This window comes from Camelus dromedarius, chromosome 23 (assembly GCF_036321535.1).
Source record: "Camelus dromedarius isolate mCamDro1 chromosome 23, mCamDro1.pat, whole genome shotgun sequence".
NCBI lineage: Eukaryota > Metazoa > Chordata > Mammalia > Artiodactyla > Camelidae > Camelus > Camelus dromedarius.
Window position 1 is genome coordinate 32743857 of NC_087458.1, and position 16669 is coordinate 32760525.

At 39.2% G+C, this 16669-nt stretch overlaps 1 long non-coding RNA gene across 2 annotated transcripts; it reads left to right on the forward strand.

The window, feature by feature from the left end:
- Positions 1 to 639: 639 nt before the first annotated feature.
- On the forward strand, positions 640 to 10226 carry LOC135319031 (uncharacterized). 2 transcript variants are annotated; one of them, XR_010377601.1, is made up of 6 exons: positions 640 to 652; positions 3689 to 3860; positions 5856 to 6039; positions 6795 to 6994; positions 7297 to 7420; positions 9232 to 10226. It is a non-coding gene; the product is annotated as an uncharacterized LOC135319031 (long non-coding RNA). The 2 variants fall into 2 exon arrangements; XR_010377600.1 differs by lacking the exon at positions 640 to 652 and having other exon boundaries at positions 3662 to 3860.
- Positions 10227 to 16669: the final 6443 nt, after the last annotated feature.

The following is a 16669-nucleotide window of genomic DNA, read 5'->3' on the forward strand; positions in this document are numbered from 1 at the left end:
TCAGTGCTGTAGATTTCAGGAAATGCTTTCACACTTTCTCTCCATCTGAGGCGGCAGCGTGCTCTCTTAGCAGCATCAGGAGCTCAGAGCCACGGGATGTTGGGAGCGGACTGCACTGCCGTCAAGACAGCCAAGCTAGTCACTGCAGGCGTGGTCCTTTCACATAGTGCATTTCATGTTCTATAGTAGAAGGTTTCAACAGGGAGTTAATTAACTGAGTTAATTAACATTTAATAAATATGAAGCTTTGATGAAAAGTCTGTTATAGGCAGAATATAAGTTGTGAACACTTTGAAAACGGTTTCATTACAGAAATTTCAGTAGGGAAGATAAACAGTTTATCTTATTTATGCCTCTCTTTTAAAGTAACACAGAAACAAGGCAGAAAAGGCAGAGGATGATTTCTGTTATTCCTCTCGGCTTGCAGGTGCCCTCACATCCAGTGGCATCCATCCAGACACCAACACTGACACTGGCCTTGCTCAGAACTACCTCAGCCCTGAAGACACAAGTGACAAATAGAAGGGGGCCGCGCCCTGTTACAGCAGGTGCTCTCACTTTGTGGGTCCTTATGTAACTGCGCGGTGTTAATCAGGATCGCCCGTTCTACATTGTGTGGCGCTGCTGCGGTGTCTCCTCGTTATTTGTTTCTGTAAGTACTCGTGTATTATTCTCCAATGTGTGTTACTACACATCTAAAACTGGTTTTTACAGATGAAAAATAATGTATATTTAATATAATAAGTCTGAAAAAAGGGACAAAAGAGGCTATCTAGGTCCCACTACTCAGAAATAATAATGAACACTTTAACATCTACTTTCTGTTCTTTTCATCAGTGTGTATCAGCTCTGTCATAAAAACCAGTGAGCACTCTGTGCCTGTTTACTGTGTGGAGACCTCCATTTTCCATTCGGCTTATTACATGTTTTTCTACAATATTCTATCTCCCCTGGCATGATTTTTAATGACCAGTATAGCATTATGTCTTGTGGAGGCATTGTCCATTTTACTTCGGACTTAAATAAACTTTTAAATTCCAAGTGTACTTAACTGAAATACTGAAAAGAGAACTGTGGTGGTACCAAAAGAGCCCTACCTCCCTTCCCCTTATTTCCTGAGTGTAAAAGCTGTTGCCAATATGGTGTATATATTTCATGACCTTTATGCTTATGACATATATATATACCCATACATAGATACATACATACATATGAGAAATCTATGTATATGTGTGTATATATGCTTTTTTGAAAAATAAGGACATACTATATGTTTTCTGCAGCTCGCTTTATTCACTCAGGGGTATATCATAGACGTCCTCCCACTCCAGACTCACCCGGTCCTTTCAGATAGACTGGAGGGGTCTCCTGATGTGCAGGTGTGGTCTCTTGTGCAAGGACACCATTGGTGGGAGAGTGCTGTGGACAAGGCCCTGGGCCACCGGGGAAACGCCGGCCCCCTCAGTGCCCACAACTCGCCGTGATTTACCGCATCATTGTCTTGATGGTGGACACTTAAGTTTTCTCCATTTTCCACTGTCAGAAAGGATGTTTGACTGGCATCTTTCTTTAACAGACATTCCTGTGATCTTGTATGAGCATGCCTTTAGTTAAGTCTTCTGGAAATTTAGTCCCTGGATGTGACATTTATGTTCATCACAGGCTACTTTCAAGTGACTAGAAATTCCTTCTCCAGTGTGGAATGAAAAATGTAGAATTACTTATGTAACCAATTCTCTATTGCTGGATATGATTTCACTTCAGCTTTTCTTCCCACCAGTGTAACCACTACATCTATTTGAACTGATTTTTTTTCTAAACGAAACGATTCCTAGAAGTGGGGTTGAATCAGTGTGTACACACGTTTTCAGAGTTTACATATCCATTGACATGTCATCCTCCAAAAAGGTCGCTCACAGTTTTTTCTCCCACAGATGGACACTAGCTACAATATCTTTTAAAAATATTTACCAATAAGATGAGCAAAAGTGCTTTTTCATTGTTTTAGTTTGCATTTGATGACCAGTGAGGTATTGAGCATTTTTCACTGATTAGCCATCTGACTTTTGAAAAGTGAATGATCCATTTTGTCCTTTGCACAAATTTAAGTGAGGAAGCTTCTTTTTGCTTTGTGACAGCTCTTTGTATGTTATGAACATTAATCCCTTGTCTTCATCAACATCTATCACAGAGTTTTTCCTTGTCATTTCTTTCGTTTCATTTTGTTCAGTAGGTTTATTTTTGTTGTGGCTCAAAATATTCTTAAGATAGTAAATGTCTTCCTTTTGTGTTTTATCTTTGTTATTATTCTTAGAAATACTTTCTTTTAATGGTATAAATCTCTTATGTAGGTTTATTTAATGTCTAAGATGGAGATGATAATAGTACTTGTTATAGTGAGGAGAAGTTGAATTAATGTGAGCAAAGAGTTGTAATTGCTGTTATTAGTATTTTAATATTTAAACCACTATCTGTAATTTTTTTTGTGGTCATTATGACAGGAATAGAATTTGTTCTTTCCAGGTGATTCTCTGATTGTCCCAGGACAATTATTGAATTCACAATTTGCTCTTTGATTTGAAATCCCACATGCACAAAATACTTATGTACACTAGAGTCTCTTTTTGAGCTCATGCTATATTTCTGTCAATCATACTTCCTTACTCCAGCACCATATCTTACATATTGTAAAAATTAATTATTATCTGACAGTGCGATTTTTTTTTGTTCTTTTCTTCCATCCCAAACTTTCTTGGCTATTAATATGACTTTATTATTCCTAAAGAATTCTAAAATATTTTGTTCAAGTTAAAAAAAAAGTCAGATAAGAGTATTCATGGGATTTTTATTAAGTTTTGAATTATTTTTAGGAGAACTTCCATATTTACAAAACTGTTTTCCTCCATGCAATATGTTGATGTCTCTACATTCACACCTCTTATTTACCCCTCAGTACAGTCCTGTAGTTTTCTCCATGTACAACATGGGCATTAATTGTGAGTTTATTCCAGATTATTGTTGATGTTTTTCTTAATTTTGTAAGTGAGAATTTTTTGCTATTATATTTTTTAACTGTTTAAACTGACACCTAGGAAGGCAGATTCGGTTTGTAAATACTCACTTTGTAACAAATCATTTAAAATTGTAAGTATTAAGTAATTGTTCCAGGATCCTTTCTTTTGTGTTTTTAAATATTTGTTTCCAATATTATCAAAATGGTCATAGCTAAGAAGTATAGGTGTGGAGACTGATGGAGAGAGGTAGTGTGGCTCATGTACAAACTGTGAGCACTTTCATGGCTGCCTTTAGGCTGGAGAAGCCCCAGAAGAGCCCAGGTTAGACCAAGGGTGGTTTTGTATGCACTTGAAAGCCAGCTTTCCTACCTGTATGGTGAAGCCTGGTGGGCGTGGCAGGTAGATGATCAAGGTCTGATCAAGGTCATTGGCTGCACAGAGCTCTGTGTCTGTGAGAACTGGAGTCCATCGCCATGGGAAATGCTTGGTGCCAGGAACACTGCAGGGGAGCTGGGGAGCCTGTGTGTTAAGGATTTTCCAGTCCTGGGAGTGGGAAGAGCAGACTCTGCATTCATATCTGAGTTTGAATTCATCCTCTCTTGTTTACTGGTCCTCTGACTTTTGTCAAGTTATCTACCCTTTTTGAACTCCTATTTTCTTATCTCTCAAAATAGGAGAATTACGGCCTGCTGCTAGAGTGTTTGATCAGGATAAATGATTTGTTTCTATAAGATGCCACGTACAGTCACAAGCTCAGTGAGAAATGGGCTGTCACCTCTTCATCTGCAACTCAGTGCTCGACAGGACATCGGGGCAAAGCCAGTCCGTAATTTGTTTGTGATGCAAGTAGGAACAAAATTAATGTCTTGCCTTTCCCTTGCAGTATTATTACTCCTTTGCTTCATTTACTTCTTTCCTCCTTTCCTTTCCCCTCCTCCACCAAAAGATCCTGAGACTCTCTCAGAACACTAGATTCAAATTACTTTAAAGGGTGTCTCATCCTCATGAAATGACAGTAACTTAAAAAAAATCTGTACAGATCCCAGACGTCATTGTATTTGATTTACACACACACACACGCACACCCACCCACACACACAATCAGCCTACCTCCCACTTGCTGAGGGAGAAGGACCAATTTTTCTGAGTTTTCATTCACTGAGCGTGAGAGCAAAGTCTCTTACGCAGACTTTCACCTTGCTTAGTGCATGGTGTTTTTAATTGGATTTCTGCTTTGTGGCCATAGAACTATTCTTATAGAAGAGAGGATGTGGAGACATAGACATTCTGCTGAGATATTGGTGTCAAAATATTTGAGTTGGAAAGGACTTAGGACAGCATAGAGTCGTAACATTTTATGGGTGAGAATCCATGATTGTGTAACTTGGACAAGAACCCGGGTCTTCTGTCTTCGTGTCCACGTGGATGAAGAGGCAACAGGGAGGGAGATGGCAGGGATCCTTCTTGCTTGAGTTCCAGGGTCTTGCTAGTTTTCATTGCTCAGCTGTCTTTAGTTTAGGTCCGTGTGGCCTCTCATGGGAAGGTCAATCTGTCCTGAAAGACTGAGTTTCTAATCAGCAAAAAGCCCTGGACCCACTCATATTTCCCAGAGTTTTTCTGCTGTCCTGCTGACAGTTTATATAAATGATACCTAAGAAACTACTGGATATAAAATCCTTATTGTTATCATTTGCCCTCAAGTTCCATAGGAATGGGGTGCTGTCTCAGGCTGTCTAAGGCTAGATCTGAACAAAGATAGGGTGATAGGCTGTGCTGCTGGACCCTCCCCAGTCGAAAGGGATTTCCACCTTAGTTTTTAGAATCAGACAGATGAGTTCAAATCTTTCCTTTACCAGTTATTAGCTTTGTGAACTTGGGGAAGAAACTGTACTTGTTTGTGTCCAATTTTCTTTATCTGTAAATAAGTTCAGTATTTATTTTAGGGTTTTTGTTTTAGAATTGAATGAGCTAATTTCCTCATTTATACCTAAAATACTGATCGCGTGGTTCTATGCTGGTGCCTTGGTAGAAGATTACTAAGGGACTCAGCAGTGAGAATGCAGGTGGGGGACCCCTGGATCATAGAGCTTATATTCCAGGATATGCTTGTAAAAAACTGGATGTGCAGTGGATTTTTAGTAAATGTCCATTCCTTTCCTTATCCACATTGATTGTGTATATATCTTTGTACAATATATGAACAATTTTTTATTGCAATTTAAATATCTTTGTAGTATTTAAATTATGTAGCTATAACAAAATACGTGAAATAAAATGATTTGTCTTTTATTTTCTTTTCAATATGCAAAACAAAATAAAATAGAAAAGAAAAAAAGGTTTTGAAGGAGTAGAAATAATTTTATTTCTGTGGAATCAATTCCCTATGTTAGGTTTTTTAGTTGTGTTGTTAAACAGCATATAAAATTGATAGGTTGTGACTTCAGTGTTGATAGCTAGGTGAGTGTAGTTTCTTTTTGTGGTTGTCTTTGATGAATTATTTGAACTAGATCATAAATGATGTGCATGTTACATATTGGAAACGAGGAAAGAGTGGAGACATACTACCTCCAATGCAGTCATCTTGTTACCAAGTCGAAACTCGTACTGCTTGCTGTATGACAGGCCAATAAATCGGGAGATTGAGGTGTTGGAGCAAGGAATAGTGACTTTATTTGAAAAGCTGGCAGACCCAGAAGATGGCTGAATGACATGCTGGAGAACCGTCTCCCCCAAGTCAGAAATCAGTCCGCTTTTATACTAAAAAGGGGCGGGAATGTGGTTGGTTGTTGCAAACTTCTTGCGGTACGAATTGTTTCTCCTTGGAATTCTTTGTTCTTGCAGCTGTCCACGTGGGTCAAATCATGGTGCCCCTCTTAAACCTCCAAAAAAAACCAAAGTTGATTTTCTATTTTGCAACTTGCCATCTCAACATAAGTGCAGAAGAGTTAACATCGTGAAAGATCAGAGCCCGGAGAATAGGCTCTCCTGGATATTTCAGGCTAAAGGCAACTTTCTTTTACAAAAGGTACAGAGCTACCAAGTCTGAGCCTAGAAAACAGCAAAGGTTTAAAGCCAAATGAACAGATCTAACATGCAGTCAAATTTATTCTTTTCTATTACAATTTCTTTTTCCACCACATAAATAATTTTAGTAAGAAACATGAGCAATTTTTTTACTTTTGCTTCTTAGTAACGGATAAGTGGGCCAAATACATTTATGAGAGCAGGGATGCTGTGTGGGCATTGGGGTCACAGCAAATTCTTGTTGAGGGTGGTCGACTCTGCAACATGTCTGATGCCCCGTGGGTGTTGGTGAGGGACCCCATAACCAGGGGCTCTCTTCAGGAACCAGCATATGGGCATTGACCTCTGGAGACCTTTTTCAGCTGCCGGAAATTTTTTCAGATAATGTGACTGAAAAACCACTTCAGCTGGTGATAATTAGGGAATAAAGGAAGAGGAAAAGGGCTTGGATTAGATTAGAAGAGAAGGACAGAATATCAGGGAACCTGGGGGCTTGGCAGTGGGTCCTTGGGAGAGAGGGGAGCAGAGGTGGGGAGGGGCACGGCTCTGGAACCAGCTCCTGCACCTGTCCCAGGGCCCAAGTCACACAGCTTTAAATTGGCCTAGGACGCTTTCCTGTCTGGATGTCACCCTGGGCAGAACCTTGAGAATCGAAGGTAAGGGGTGGGCAGCACTCACCTAGGGGATCACTGAGGACTTCGTTCAAGTCCACGGTGCCTTTTCTGGTCATGTGTCTTCACTTGCCCTTTATCTTAGGATCTGAGGAGCAGGAGCAAGGAACGCAGGGAGAGATTCAGGAAGACATCTGACTGTGTTAAGGGACGACAGTCACAGCCACACGGGGAGCGAGGACACTTGCAGCAAAGTAAAACGACTTCACAACTATTGCATCAGAGCTGCAGGTGTGAGAGAGCCTAAGCCTGTCTCAGAGTGCAGGGGACAAGTGGAAAGGAATGGTAAATTTCCACTGACAGTTGAAATTTTGTTAAATAGCCTGCTACTGTTGCTTGTATCACTTGAATGAATGCAGGCATATTTCTATGGGCATTTATATGTTCACTCAAAACCACCAGCCACTCTTGCCCCCATCGGGGATGGGCTTTCTCAAGCACAGTGTACCTCCTGCTTGGGTGGGCCATGCTGCGGGTCCTCGCCTGGGGCCGGGCTGCTACAGGGCACTGAGTCCCCGAGGCACGGCCTGCGAGACACGACAGGAACACCTCTGCTCTTGACTGAGGGCCTCCGTTTCCCCCTGCAGTGTAAGAATGCTGGTGACTGAGTTAGAAGCATGCTTCGAAGCTGTCCATGTCCTTGCCATCCAGAAGCGGAGCCTGGGAGCTACCGAATTTCTCCAGAATGCGGTTTACATTCATCTTCGACAGGTGAGTTTATGTCCTTTTACAAGTGGAGGAATTACTGCAGTTTTCCTGGAACTTACTCACCACTAGTCCATCTGATTTTTCTGTGCTTGGATTCAATATGGCATGCTAAAAATTCTGGAGTCAGATCTTGAAACCCTGATGAAGAGGATTATTTTATTTCTTTATATGATAGTATTTTACTTACAAAATTCAGAGTTTTCGGTTCTTTCAAAAATTTTTTGGGGGGTTGGAGAAACAACTTTGCTCTTACCATCTTTGTGACCTGTTGCTTTGTGCCTCTCACCTGTTTCTGTCACTTCTGAGGCGGTTCCATTTGTGACCCTGTCCGGGTTGTTCATGGTATAAAACATAAAGTCTGTAAAACTACAGTCCCATTTACTCTGAAGACATTCCACAAATACTACTTAAATCTGGGTGTGGTTTTAAGAAGACAGAATCATTAGAACATGTACTTGCAGGTTGCTAGTGCAAAATCCCCAAATCAATAGTCTAGCACAACATCTAATATCTTTCTAATCTACCTTGGATTTGTATGGATAAGTGAAGCAGTTTGCTAAGAACTCAAGACCAGGGTTAGAATACAGGCTGGTGTAGCTCAGCAGGTCCTCCCAAGCTGATGCTCTGCCAGAGGGCGGGTCCTAGGGGAGAGGGCGTGTCCTCCCCTCCATGAGCTGACAATTTGATGGGCAAGACCTTCATCAGGTGAAGAACTTGACTTTCTTCTAAGAACAGTGGGTTTGAAATCAGTCCTAAAAGCGTGGGAGTGACACAATCCCATTTGTCTCAAGTAGGGGAGAGTGGCTTTGGGGCCACTTGGGAGACTCGTGAGTCCAGGTGGGCAGTGTTGGTGGCTTCCACTTGACCGGTGGGATGGTCAGTGGGTAAAAGCGAACAGATTGAAGGCATGTTTAGATGATAAAAAGGAAAGGATGAATGCTGTCTGTGAAGGTAGGATGGAGGAAGGAACAGGTTTCTGGGTGGATTAATGAGGTAAGTGATGGTCCTGCTGTGCTCTGAGGAGGGAAAGCTGTAGAGGGAGTTCTGGGGGATAACTGATGAGTACAGCTGTGGGTAAAGTGAAAGGCTGTTAGATGTGTGGTTTGGGAGCTCAGGTGAGAGCCAGTAGTGAGTAGGGGGAGGGGAGAGAGACTTTCAAATCAGTTTGTCTTGTGAACATACAAATAAGGATGAGTAATGACACACTTAAAACCTCTATATTCTGTATTTAAAGCCCAGTAACATTTTGCTATATTGACTGCAGAGGTTCTTAATTTTTTTTTAAGAGAAATAAAATAAATAGAAACAAAATAGTGGAGATAATGAACATCTTAGAGTTGATGTGTGTCCTTGTATGTATTTTCATACCTCATCTGTTTATAACCATAATCTACAAATAGATCGCTTGCTTAGCATAAGAGTTAAACAGAGGGACGTGACACACAGTGTTGGGGCTTGAAGCTGATCTTCTCGGGCAAATTAAGTCACCTCTCTGTGCCTTAGTTGCATCATCTGTGACTTCCCCCGGGCCCCTCATCACAGCTGATTTCCTAGACTAGATGTTGGGAGGGAGGCTGCTGAAGGGAATAAGAAGTGGCAACTTCTAGGGATATTGAAGAGAGAGACAAAAACAGATTAAAGCCGATAAACTGAGTAAAAATACCCTCAAAAGAGAAAGAATCCCGCAGTGTTTTGAGCCCCTTAGCGTAAGGGAAACAAAATCAGGTAGACCCAAAGCTCTTGAGCATGTGAGTATTGTGGGTGGGTGGGTGTCATCAGAAAAGTGTTGAGAAAAGGCCTTTTCATTTCCCTAGACGTTTCCAGTAAGGATGGGGAGCAGAAGAGAAAACCCCCTGCTTCACAGTGGAAGCTGCTGTTTTGTGCAAAACTGACCAAAGTTTGGAGACCAGTCATCAGCGGTGCTGGCAAATGAAGAGACTTCGGGATTGGGTGGGGCACTTGCTGCGACTTCCAGGTGACCTGCTGGCTGGGGGCTGTGAGGCGGGCAGTAGGTTTGCAGGGTGACCCGGGCATAATCCCTGGCTCTGAGGCTGCTGGTCTGACTAGCAAACCTAGGCACCCGCAGTCCTAATGGGGCATCTCGGGATGTGGCCTGGGACACCTGCTGAGCTGAGGGTGAGAAGAGGGCTTCCCTGAGGGGGTGTCATGCGGAGAGTGGGAACGTGTTCCTGCAGGGGAGGAAGAGCCTCTGAGCAGGGTGCTGGATGCACAGGCAAGACCAGCCTGAGCACGGAGGCTTCTGGGAGCCAGAAGTCATACAATGGCCCGAACCGCCTTGTTCCTGCGAGACTGCAGGGAAAAGATGCTGAAAAAGTAGGCAAGGGTCAGACCCTGTGGTGTTTTATGAGTGCCAGTAAAGGACTGGTCAGGCAGGCACGAGAGAACCCTGTGGGCGTCCCAGCTGGGGCGTCACGCCGGAGGGAGGAGCAGAGTTATAGACTTTGCCACTTATTAGCTGTGTGACTTTGAGCAAGATCACCCCACCTCTCTATATATATATCTTCGTCTGTAAAGTGACAGAGTGACAAGCTCGTGTAATCAGAAGGCTTAGTTTAGCTCTGATCCTCTGTGTCCAGTCCTGTCAGTGCTGCCCTGTGAGGTTCTGCAGCGGCTGCTCTTACCCTGAGAAGGGAGGGCGTAGAGGGACATTGTAGTGCCCGAGGGCAGGAAGGGGTTGCTTTAAAAGCAGACATGTTGCCGCCTGCAGCTGCAGGCCTGCAGGCAGTTTGGTTGAAGGTCCTGCAGGGGACTTTGGAGGCCTTAGGTCGTGGAGAGTACTTTGGACGCCTTAGCTTCGTCTTAAGTCTTGTTTTCCCTTGTGGACCGGATTTGCCTTTGCAGATTGATGCTGAAGATTTGGGCTTCTAGCAAATCTGTTTTCAGAGATGGGTATATACGTAAAATATCGTATAAAATAAAATGATTTATTTAACGTGTGGGACTTCGCAGCTGTTGGGAACAGCTCTGTTTTCCTGGTTGTCATGGAGGACACCAAGGGTCAGCAGAGCGTGCGGGAAGTCAGGTAGCCTGCAGTGCTGCTGCGGGGTGTTCTCCCGAGTAGAGCACTCTGCTGAGTTGACTCCTCTGAGTTTGGTTGCCAGATGAGCAGACAGCAAAATTAATGAGTTCTGGTGGGATTGTATAATGACAGGAAGATAGAGGAAACCGTAGTTTTTCCAGACTAAAACAAGCTTTTGTTTCCTGATCCAGTGTGTTCCATTACAGAATTGATGAGTTGTGTCTATTCTGGGACTTCATTGAAATAAACGTTCAGCCTAAATGATAAGAGTTATGTTTTATTTGGCTGGAGGACTCGAGCCGTTATGGCAACCTCTCAGATCACTCTGAGGGACTGCTCCCAAGAGGTAGGGGAGGAGCTAGGATATATAGAAGTTTTACAAGAAAGACCAGGTAGTTGGAACAATAAAATATTGCTTGTTATCTAAAGAAAACCAGATATCTCAAGATCAAGTATTTAGTGCTTTTCTATGTATGGGAGGAAGCTAACATTTGTGTCATTGAATTCATCCCTTTGGCAAGTACCTAGCTATCTAGGGCCAGTATCCTGTCCTTTCTTACTCTGAGTCCGCTCAGAGGGCACCACTGTGAGTGGCTGAGAGGCTGGGCTGCAGGCATGCACTCGTTGGGGGTGGCAGCAGCCGCTGATGACTTGGTTTCAGCATTCTTTGTTTACTGACATGGTTGCAGTATTTTCATTCACAGTGCTCCCCCTTGGTCCTAAATTCTGCCAATGTTTTGAGAGACATTTCATGACCAATTTTGTCCCATGGTGCTAGGATGGCTCAATCCTAGTTCAGGTGAAGAATCTTCTGAGTTGCCATTCAAGGTGTTAGTTTTTTATCAGGCCCTGTTGATACTAAAAATTCTCTGGATCACCTGTCTTACTTGTTTGTTATGATCCAGGAAGTGTTTTCCCTTCATTGCTCATTCCCATACCTAGAATCACACTATTACAATTACTTTATTCAGGGTTATAAATTTTATCTATTTCTTCAAGATGTTTAGTCATCATCAATTTTGTAGGCCTAGTTACACTTTGGGAAATGTAACAGACAATTTTATAAAATAGATAGGATATAAGTAATACAGCTAGTAACGTTAATAAAGTCACGATTAAGAATTTAATAGTCGGGAAGTTGTATTTTGGGGTTAAAATTTTGCTTGTGTTTCTGATTGAGTTTGAGTGATCTTATGAGAAAGTTCATATTTATGGTCATTCTCAGAGCAGGTATTAATTGGTCAGGTGAGGTCTCCCACCTTGTAAGATCAACAGAGGCCTAAACAGAACTATAATTTCTTTTTAGAATAACGTTTCTGAGGGCTATCTAGTTAGAGCCTTGGAGTAGGGAAACTCACAAAGGTAACACAGAAGAACTAGACATAGGTAATTTACCATAAACTTAACAATTGGAGTAGTTCATAATCAAAGGTAGGAGAAATTATCACAGTAATTTTTATGCAGGCCTGGTACGGTGTCTTGGGTCAGCTGTCTACCTCAGATATCATCTTCTTCTCATCCTGGCCTGGTAGCTTTTTCTCCATTTGGGCATTGTTTTAAGGTGAGCAGTGCTCTATAGGCCAGTGCATTGCAGGGGCTATTTCTGATAGGAAATGAACCCGAAAGTCCGTTTCCTTCAACTTTGGTTTGTATGGTCTATTTAAGAGTACCTGATAAAGGGTCCTTCCATTCAGGTTGGAGACAGTTCTTTAAGTCATGCCTGTTCCAGTTTGTATAATCCCCTGCCTGCAGGTCATGGAGCATTGGAACTTTACCCAAGGATAGATTAGTGAGCTTCAGAAACAAAGCTAGAGTATCCTATTAATAATTCAGTTAAACTGTACAGCAATGTGACATAACAGCAAGGAATGATTGGGAAGTGTGTTAGTAAATACGGAAGTCAATTAACAAAGATAGAATTTAATATCCACTAAAATATAATCTTTTTTCTCTCTAAAGTTACCCTCATTTTTCTCAAATAAAGCCATGTCAAGATTAATTGCTTTACAAGTTGTCTGATTATTTGATCATATAGGCTTTTTTAAATTGGCTGTGTTGGAACTTTTAATTAGGAGTCTCAGTGTAGAATGTTAATAAGGTTTGCTAAGGCCAGGAAAGCCCCGTCAAGGGCTTGTCATGGATTTCTGCCTTACAGATTTAGGTAAATTCTTTTCTCTTTAAAATCCTTAAAATACCTTGAGATTCTTATATCTTTTAGGAGATGATCTTCCTCATTTGTCTGATAGAGCCACTGGGGACCTAAGAGTTTTTAGTCTATTGAGGGATCAGATAGAGAGAAAATATAACTGTTCCAAGTCTGATTACATAGGTATAATTTATCAGATTGCTTTGAATCATAGCTAGCTTAAAGAGAAGAGATTCTTTATGTCTGGGAAACAGGTTAAAAGCCAGTAGTATTTTAAACAAAATCAAAAATTATAACCATATTCACCAGTTTACTCAGTCCCATGTAACTAATTCTTTTAATCACAGTTTTCATTGGAAATTTAAAATTTCTTACCCAGTTTAGTTCACTGCTATAGTTTGAAATTTATTAGAAATCAGTAAATCTCCTTGAAGAGCAAGCATTTTGCAAAACCATCAGAAGACAACCATTAACTGTCTATAAATGACAAAACATTTAAAATCATGGTTAAACACCGTTACACTATAATCGATAAAGAAACCTGGTCACTATACCCAGAATTATCACTGGTAACATTTCAGATATACCAGAATTTTAGGGAGTCCATATAATTTCTACAATATCTATATTAATAATATTTTCTCATACAATATAACCTTAGAAGATTTATTATTCATTTGACAATACCGTGTTATTTAACATGCCAAATGAAATTTACTAGATTAAAATCTCTCTTTGGGATGTTTCAGGGGCCCTCTGTAGCATCCCAAACTTAACTGGAGATTAAAAGAACTTTAATTAGAAATTGATATTTGGGAAGCTTGTTAAAAGATTTCAGAACACTTGGTCAGATAAACATATAGATCACTGTAACGTAGTACTAATTCATTAACAAGAAAATGCGTCAAAGGTAATGGCAGAACAGATCAGTTAAGTGGTATAAGAAGTTTTACAATCTGTTACTGAAGGTGGATTAACATTTTAAGAAAATTTTTTCCTCTTAACAGCGAGAAAACCAAATCTAGTCTTGTACCTGCTTACTTCTAAGATTCATTTACTTTGCCCAAGTTGATTCTAAACTTAGCCAATTCTGACCACGTATGAAACTCTTTCCTCAGGGTTCCTCTTCCACAAGCCTTCCATAGCTTTCTATACTCATATTAGTGTGTCCCTCATTTTCTCTTCCATTCAGAAGTAACCAGCTTCAGGAGAAATTCACTATTTTTCATTAACAAAATATAATTCCATTCTTATAATTTCCTTTACACATTTAACTTACTTTCCTAGGATACTGAGATCATTCCCTTAATAATAGAGACTATTTCAGTGTGGCATCATCCATTTATTAGTATTTCTAAACACCTTTATTTTCTCTGTAAGAGGAAGTTACATGTTAAGTAATTCATATTTCAATCTTATTTTATCTGAAAATGGCATAGCTATTTAATAAAATCCTATCATTTGACTTAATTTAGCACAACTCTAGAATTTAAAGATACCAAACATTTAGAGATTATCTTAAGCATACATTTTAAAAATATATTTTAAAAATTTACCCAAACCTCTCATCTCATTTGCATTTAATTTACTTAAAATTTTACCACACCACATTACTGTTTTTTTTCTTGACAATTCTGCAACAGATATAACAGGATCTTATTTGACTTTCATTAAACCTAGGTACAGTAAAAGCATTATACTTAATATTGATGACTTTAAAGATGTCTATATTAATTAGAACATTCTTAAATTAAACAATATCAAATATTATCTTAATATTGAATATTTTCCAGTTCATATGAAGCTGAAGGTCAATTTGGTCAGTTTTTATTTTAAAAATACTTAATTTTCAAGCTCTTATGTTTTACGTCAATTAAGCAGATCTATTTGACTTTGATTTTTTTTAGCTGTAGAAATATCTCACATCAATAATGTGTACACAGTCTTATAAACAGACAAAAGCTAGAGATCTCATAGCTTCACTTTAAAACTTACTTATAAGATAGGTATAATAATAGTTGGAGTAAAGTGAATTTGCTTGCTCAAATCACTAAGGCTTGCTATTTATGAAACAGACATTTAAGATTTCTTGACAAAGTCTGAAGGACACGTCAGAGTTCTGAGTTCTAAAATGCCAAAAATTTCTTGGCCTTAAGTTTTATTTCGTTGAGCTAATTAGGCTCAGTCCTAGGTCACTGTTTGCTGTATTTCCATTTCTGATCTGCAAGACAAAGACACAATCTTCCAATTCCCCAGAGAACTGCTCTGTCACCCAGACCCAATTTTCTCTCCTTAATTGGCATTTTTTTTTTTATCAGTGAGAAGAGCTGTAAACATAGAATTCCATCTTTTAAAACCTTAAGGTTTAATTTATCATGTTTTCCAAAGCTTGCATAAGGCATTTAGTAAGGTCTCTTTTCCTTGAGTTACAAGTTAAACCCAGGGTAAACCTCTTATTATATTTTTTTATTAGCCACTGAATATTAGTTTTTAGTTTTACGTTATACTGGACGGCTCATGTAACTCTGTTGGTTTCTTTTACTTTGTTCAATTAATATTTTCTGAGGGACAGATTTGTGCCCAGACTTATAAAACCAAGAAGGGGAAGCGTTTTTCCATTGAAACATATCTATCCCACAACATAATTAAGCAAAACTTTTATATAAAGACCATTTAAATATACCAATTTTACAAACTTTTATCTCAATTTTATTAAATCTTATACCTTTAATTTTTATATTTATGTTTTAATCAATAATTCTTATTTATAGAAGGAGTGCCAGAAGCCATTTTTTTTTGTGTGTGCATTGTATCTAATTTTATAGAAAAGTCTCTAGGATGCCCAAGTTTTAGCCAAAGAGCTTAGACCCTTCTCAATTTTTAATTTGATTAATTGGTCTGTTGTCCCAATCATTGATCAAGTATTTCAGTCTATATATACATATATTTTAAACTGCGGCAAATAAAACGGACTTGTTTGAACTTTAATGTTGGGGGGCAGTAGGTGATCTCTTTGGCCCTTTATTTTTACTTTATGTAGTGTAGTATCAAAACCTTGTACCTAAATCCAAAAATGTCCATTTTATTTATCTCATTCAAAATAACCATATAAAAATATTTATCCACTTGGGTTAAGCCCCTTATCTTTTTTTTTTCGACATTTTAACAATCCTTTTTCCAGTTATTCAACCTAATTAACATAATTATTCTAAGTTTTTATTAGCATCCCTAGAACCATTTATCGGAAAGGAAAAACACAAATGTAGCTTTTCAAACCAGTTTTATTTTTTTCACTAAGTTCTTAGCTTAAACATTAGATATATTTTTCTACCTTTAAAATTGATCTTAATAGATACCAATAAAACAGCTGTTTATAATGAGATCTCTTTCAACTCTCACCAATTTAAAAGTTTTTCCAAATTAAAGGATCCATCATATGGCCATCATTTTATATATATATATATATAATAATATATATATTATTATTATATAATATATATATAATATATATATAGTGATTTTAAACCAATAAGATGAAGAGGCTCTTCCACATGAGAGTGGGGGTGTTGCCTAAATAAAATTCAAAGGTTTACTCTTCAAAAGCTAAAGGCCTTTGTGGTCCAGGCTGATGAATCAAAGTTTAAGATGGCAAAATATCTGACAATTGGTACAAAGAATTGCTTAGAATCCCAATTTATTTGCGTGGCCACCATATGTACACAATACTTGAACCTTTTGTATGGCAGAGTCCAAGGTTTCCTTTAAAAAAAAAGTAAACTTATATATACATACATACACACACTTAAAACACCCAGAGAAAGATAAAACGTTTACATTTCAAGGACACAGGAAGAGAAATCCAAGTTCCCCCTAACGGGAATTTTGTTTGTATAAGTTCAGAATTCCAAAAAATGTTTTTATCAGGCCTGGTTAGTTACTTTCATAGTGAGGTTTTTTTTTTTTTCTAATTCCCAATTAATGCTGTAAGTTTTGTATGTACATAAACCTGGCTGGGGTAATAGTTGGAGGCTGGCAATCTGTCATTTTTTCTTTTCTTTTCTGTTTT